This window comes from Gavialis gangeticus, unplaced genomic scaffold, assembly GCF_001723915.1.
Source record: "Gavialis gangeticus isolate Ggan-Ray unplaced genomic scaffold, GavGan_comp1, whole genome shotgun sequence".
Taxonomy (NCBI): domain Eukaryota; kingdom Metazoa; phylum Chordata; order Crocodylia; family Gavialidae; genus Gavialis; species Gavialis gangeticus.
This window is the reverse complement of record NW_017729011.1, coordinates 11,250,802-11,257,574: the sequence shown is the minus strand read 5'-3', so window position 1 is coordinate 11,257,574 and position 6,773 is coordinate 11,250,802. Positions and strand designations below refer to the sequence as shown.

Genomic DNA, 6,773 nt, shown 5'->3' with positions numbered 1-6,773 from the left:
AGGATGAACAGAAAGCAACTAGCAGAAATGCAAAGCATGTCCTGCAAATGTCCTGCTGATACTCTTACTGAAAAAGCAAACCTCAGATTTCATTATCAGTTAAACAGTGCCACAGATATACTGATACATAAAAGCTAATATATGGGTGTCTCTTCTTAACACTCTCCACACCATTCCCTCCAACTACTGCTAGCCCTGTGTGATTTTGCACTATAAATGCCCATTACCACACCACTTCTACTTCCCCCACAGGTTCCAGTCTGTTGGAATCTAGAATTATAATTAAGAATTTCCAATATTTCTCTTTCCTGCTACTTTTCACTTCCTTTTCCCCTTCCTTCCCTATGAGTGACTCCACACAATTCAGCTATCTCATCAATAGAGGTCTCTCAAAACCCATAGGGCCACCTCTGGACTTATCCCACAAAGAGGTCCTTATTAGGGGTATGCAAAGCTTTGGTCTGTGATTCTATTCAGAGAAGATTTGGCCCAATTTGGGAATTGGGAAAAGGAAAAAAACACTGAATTGATTCAGAAAGGATTCAGAAATTCGGAGATTCTAAAGGCAGTCTTTCAGGGGAACAGAAACTGAGAAGAGGGAGGGGGAGCAGGGGAGAAAAGACTGACATCTCTAGCTGGCCAGTGACTGTGATCTTTCCCTGAGCCCCCTTCCAATCACAGTGCTCTGGGGGAGGGATGTAGAAACAGCATATAAGCCTCTGTCTTCAGGCTTTCTGTCCTTTTGTGAGCTGTTTCTGCCTGAGCAACTGTGCCTGAAAGGTCCTGGACTGGCTTGGCTTCCTACCTAGCTTCGAAAGCTTCCTAAGATATATTTCTCTATTTAGTTGGTTTACTTAAAGATACCAAATTAACCCAAAGAACCTTGTCTTCCAGTGCCATGTCCTTAGACCAACACCCCTAGCACCTGACTGGAAGGAGGCAGGGCCCTGGGCACACCTAAGCCCCAGGGCTGGGGCTGGCAGGGAGAGTTCTCTGGCAGCTGCTGGAGAAGAAGCTCCTGCAGGAGAGGAACAAAGGACTCTGTCACAGTTTGGCTGCCTGAGATGCTGCTAGTGCTACTGTGCTGCAGTGCACTGCATACCTGTTATTATTTAAAGTGGTGGACTGAGCTGAGGCTTTAGGGGAGGAGGAGACCTCACTGGGGCACACTACCGTGTCGTGTTGATGCCTCAGCGCCAGTGAAGGTGCACCTTAACACACACACAGTGTCACAGGTCACAAGTTTTGCTTGTCAGCAGTCTGAGATGCAGTTTCCCAGAAACCCCTGCATCCATCTCCTTGAAACCTGGCAGGCGTCATGGCCTCAGCAGGAGCTAGCACGCCTGCAGTTTTCACCCTGCTGTGCCTTAACCCACACATGAGACATGAGTTTTGCTTGTCAGCAGCATGAGGAACAGTTCCCCAGAAACCCCTACACCTATCTCCTTGAAACTTGGCAAGCTTCATGCCCCCAGAAGGGGCTACCATTCTTGCTGTTTTCATCCAAATCTGCCTTCACACACACACACACACAGAGCATGATTTTAGCTTTCACCAGTTTGAGGTGCAGTTTCCCAGAAATCCCTGCACCTATCTCCTTTAAGTTTGGCAGACTTCATGCTCTCAGAAGGAGCTATCATCTCTACAATTTTTATCTGTAAATCAACCAAAACATGACAAAGTTATAGGTATTTTAGTGATTCCCCATTATAGTCTATGGTCGAAACTCTCCGACTCAGCGCCGAATCTTCCAAAGCTGATTTAGCCAAATTGATTCAGGACAGTGATCCAAATCTCCAAATTGAATCACTGTCCTCCAAATCAGCCAAAACTCAATCCAAATCGAATACTTCCCTATCTGCACAGGCCTAGTCCTTGTGTCCCATGCTGGGAGGGAGCTGTCTCCTCTATTACAGTAAGGGAAGGCTTTAACTCTACTTTGCCGTTCTGACTGGTTCACCATCTGTTGCAACCCTGACCATAACATCTTAACATCAAAACAAGAGTAAGGAAGGAAGTTGAGTGATGTAGAGCAAAGTCCATGCAACTTCCTGGAACTGTGGTACAGAACATGCACTTGCAGAGCAGGCAGTGAAAAGAGACATCAACGCAGAAGAAAAACCATCCTCCACACGGCACCCTCCTTCAGACTACCCGCTGCACAGCCCACTGCTGGGAAAGCCCCAGCCCCTTAAAAGTTCATAAACTATGCTTCAGCCCTCAAGCCTAGAGATCATCATCAGATACCGTTTCAGAGCATGCAAGCCCCCTAGCGGCTGTATTAAACCCAGCCCCGAGTCAGACAGAATTAAATGGCACTTTTTGTGAACGATCCTTAGTAGTTTTACATTATCTTCCAGCCTGGGGTCCCAGGGCACTTTGCAAACTTTAAATCTTGTGACACCCTTTCTGAGGTAGGCATTTTTTCCCAGTTGGCAGTGGCAAAGAGAGGCTAAGTGATTTACTATACCACCCTATGAGCTAGTGGCAGAATTGGCAATAGCCCTGATTATGAACCCACTTTTTTAAGCAATGAAGCACCCTCGCTTGAAGAGCCAGGATCTCAGCCCAGGAGCTCTGCTTCACAGACCCACCCCTTTTTCTCAAAGTACAAGCCAAAGTCCAAGATCCATCATCAGTCCTGACTATGCCCTTTGCTGGGAATTACTGGAAGGAGTTGCATTTAGAGGAGTGCAGTTAATCTCTGCCCCCCTCCTCTCTACAGCATTGTGCCTTGCATCCATGGGATGCTGAATGGTGTGATAGGAAAACAGAGTGAAGGTATCTTTAACCCATCCATGTTTCTATTATAGCATGTGATCCATTATCCCAAGCACAGCAAGGAGCAGGACTCTGCAAACAGCACCCCTAAGAGCAGGGGGAAAAAATGTTGGTGGAAAATAAAGAAGGGCCTATTGGAGCAAAATGCAAAGATGCTCCACCTGGTTGCAGTAAGAATAAGGGCCCTTGCAAGAGAAATTCATTTTATCCATACAACTAATAACTATGGTTTTTTGGAGGAGTGAGGAAGGCAGCCTGTTAGATATGTCATGTTCTTCTGAGCTGTATTTCTGCTCTAAGCTTCACTTCACATGGGCAGTGAAACTAGGCTGAACCCAAGCATGTGTTTATTAGGCAAGTGCCTAGAGAGCAGCAAGAGTCGGGATCCTGTTGTGCAAAGCATTGCACAGGCACAATGACTCATCTGTCCTAAAGGTCCCCACCTCCCCAAACTGATGGGTTTCCAGAATCTGGGGAAGAAGGTGAAAAGCCACCAGCATCTTTTGGAAGGACAAGGACACCCAAAGTGCAAAGTCTATCAGATGTAGTGGACTGATTCTATGCTAGATCCTGGGCAAAAAAGAAGAGACCTTTAGGGGATGGAAGATACAATCCAGAAAATGGGATGAGATGGAGGGGACATGGGAGGGGACTCCCCTCAACCCACAACTATTTCCCTCAGTAAGTGAAATAATGTGAATGGCAGCACTTGTTCTCAGACTGGGGAGGGATCAAGAAATCCAACAACTTTGCTATTTCCCATCCACCACTGGAGAGTCAAAAGGACAGCAAAGGGTGTCTCTCTGAAGGATGCAGGATGGGGGAACAGGGTAAGTATAGAAGAGCAGCCACAGATTGCCAGGGACCCAGGGTGCCCCTAGACATGATCACTCCTTGCTCCTCACCCCTTCTTTCAGGGTAAGAGATCCACTCAGAATCTCATACCATCCTCTGTCCAGCCATAATGGTGTTATAGCTTGATGTACATCAGACCCAAGTATCAAGCCTTTGCCTGCAGAACCAGCCCTATCATGAGAACTCCTGGGCAACGCCCCCCCCGCCCCGACTTCAGTCAGATGGTCATGCCTGAGTATGCCTAAGAAACCCTGGCAGCTCCATTGCTGCTGACAGTATATACAATTAGGAAGACTCCCTGCGGCAGACCTGGCTGCCTCTTTTCTACTGTTGAAGCCTAAGGCTCTCTCATTAGCTCAAGAAAAGCCACAGAATGAAGTTACCAAGTGATATGTCCTCCCTGCCCCCCACAAATCCAGTCCCAAGGGAACCAGAAACACAGAGGAAGGTGCCAGGGAAAAAGGCCTACCAGATACTTTCCATGGCCATCAGCCTAGATATTTGGCTACAGTGAACAAAAGTTGGTTATATCTGTGCAAAAGGACAGTGAAGATGCCTAGGCCAATTCTGATAGACTTGTCTAGGGTATGGTTGCATAAACTCAGTGAGAGTCAATGGCTCAAGATGGGTGTTCCCAGTCCAGTCTGAGCAGACCAACCAACCTGAGAATACCTAAGCCAGGCCTCTCTGATCTGCTGCCAATGTTTCCAAAAGTAGTCACTATTGTGCCTCATTTTTTTTAACCAACCATGCAGACCCAGGACCTGACCTCCAGAAGCACTGAGGACTCAGACTTCTACTGAAGTCCATGGGGAAGCAGCAACATGCAAGAATATGAGACACTCCAAAACCAAAGTAATGTGCTCAGCACAAAAACTTGAAGTAGTGGAGCTTAACACTTCTGAATATCAGGCATCTGGGTGGGTAGGTATGACGTTGTGCACCAAAAGGCCACTTCAAGAAAACGTGCAGAAGCCTGTTTCCACAACGATGGCTTCCAGCCAAACACATGAGAAATCAGCCTGGAAAAATGCAAAAAATACAGAATCTGAGAAGGCACTGGGAGTTTTTCCATTGACTTAACTGGAGCCAGAATTCTCCTTGTTACCAAAAAGGATCCTTCATTAACAAGGACCAGTCCTTTGTCACCCCAATCAGTCTTTGGCAAAACAAAATCCCTCCAGAAATCTTTCTAAAGATCTTGGATAGCTCTCTGGTGAGTGAGCAGAATGTAGATTTGCAGATGTTCAAACTATTAGTTAAGAACCAATTTTAGTAGCAGATAGAAGATTTTAATTTGACTCTGCTCATAATTCCCCATGTCAGACAGCACAGTGGTTATTACACGACTGGGCACCACAGTGGTTTTTTCTTTGATACTAAAATGAGAATGGTTGTATTTTTTTGTCAGTAAGCAGCAGCAATCTTCCCGTGACAATTAGCCTTTCTAATGACTATAATAAAATATGATAGGTTTACGTTGTAGAAGTTCATGATTGGTACACTGGTCCTCCTGGAGGATGTCCCCAAGACCTGCCACACACACACACACACACACACACACACACACACACGCCAACCCACAGCTCTTTGTCAAAACCTTGATAGTGCAGAGGTCCAAAGCACAGAGACCATGGCTAGTGAAAGCCCAATACTGCCACCTTTGAGTCTCAACTATTTTGAAGGAGTCGTTGTTTATCTCTGCCTAAAAACAACATTTTTAAGGAATGGGAGGGGAATCCCACTCAATTCCACCTATTCAGTGCCAAATGTTAAAAACAACACTTAAAGGAAAAAGAAAAAGAAAACTTTAGAATGCTTTTCCTCCCCATAACCCATTCAAATAAAACTAAGATGACTTACTACTCTAAAAATAATCTCCAAACTAGGCATATACGTAGTCTACAGTGAGAAATGCATCTTTACTAAGTGCTTGATGATTGCAATGGAAATGATTAATATGGGGTATAATGCTTACTATTACAAGCACTTCCAAGAACAAAAATGGAACTGCTTAGAGTTTTAAGTGCTTTCTCTGCTAGAAAGTGTGTGAAGATTGGGGATGTGGGTTTGGAAAACATACCCGGTTGTGAAATATGTAGCTATAACAGTTCTACATGCATTAACTAAAGTAGTAGCCACATTGTTGAGCTTGTGCTTACCCAGAGAATCATTTAGTCCAAGAGGCGCCGCTGAAGCTGAAGGGAACGCTCATCTAAATAGGAGCCCACCACTGTATGATGGCAAAGGCCCCTTGCTCAATGCATTATTTTTAATCTACTCCAACATCTTTGGGCTAATTTGCTATTCATTTATATCAGTCATGTTGGTTTAAATCAGTGTGAGTGAGAAGGAAATAGGGCCCAATCTGAATTATCCATTGCCATCTAAAATATGAGCAAGTCCAGAAATCTCATAGGTATCAAACTTCGTGAAGCCTTCTATGGCTTTATGTATCTGATATATTTTTAACCGAGTTCTTTGGTTTCTTCCATATTTGTCACACCCCTTAGAGGTGTCCTCTATACTTAAAGTACAAACTGTTTGAGGCACAGGCTCTTTCTCTCTCTCTCTCTCTCTCCATACACACACGCATGGGCACTTAGGGCAGCAAGACCACGTTCCCTATTGAAACCCCCCAGAAACATCATGGTGCACATAAGAAGAGGTGGGTAGGTACTGGCAAGACTAAGCATGCAACACTTTCTTTACCCATACTTAGAAGGAACATCAGCACTTTCCACATCCTCTTGAGAAAGGAAAAGGAAAGCCTGTACACAGAGCTTTGATATTCATGGCCTCAGGTCCTACGTTCCCAGCCTGCAGGGGAGTAAAGAAAACTGATGCAGGTGACGCATCCCTCTCAAAGAGGTGACAGGGAAAGGCGACAGTAGTCTCTGCCAGAACCATAGGCAGGCATTTGTCTTGGCTGCACTGACCCAGAATTGCAGGCAGTGCCTAACCTTGAGTGCCTACAAGCCTCTAGGATATATCCCACGGTGCCTCACCTGCTGAGATCCCCAAGACAGAATAAATGCTGTGCCCTAAGCCTTGTCCTTCCCCTAAATCCCTTTGGGCTGCTACATGTGCAAGTCTAGTGCAGGACACCCTAACATGGACACAAATGATTTCAGCAG

The 6,773-nt window shown here is 45.5% G+C and overlaps 1 protein-coding gene across 1 annotated transcript in view; it reads right to left on the bottom strand.

Moving 5' to 3' along the window:
- Positions 1-6,773, bottom strand: part of TLR4 (toll like receptor 4) — a 39,889-nt gene that overhangs the window by 23,202 nt on the left and 9,914 nt on the right. The gene's annotated exons all lie outside the window — the stretch shown is intronic.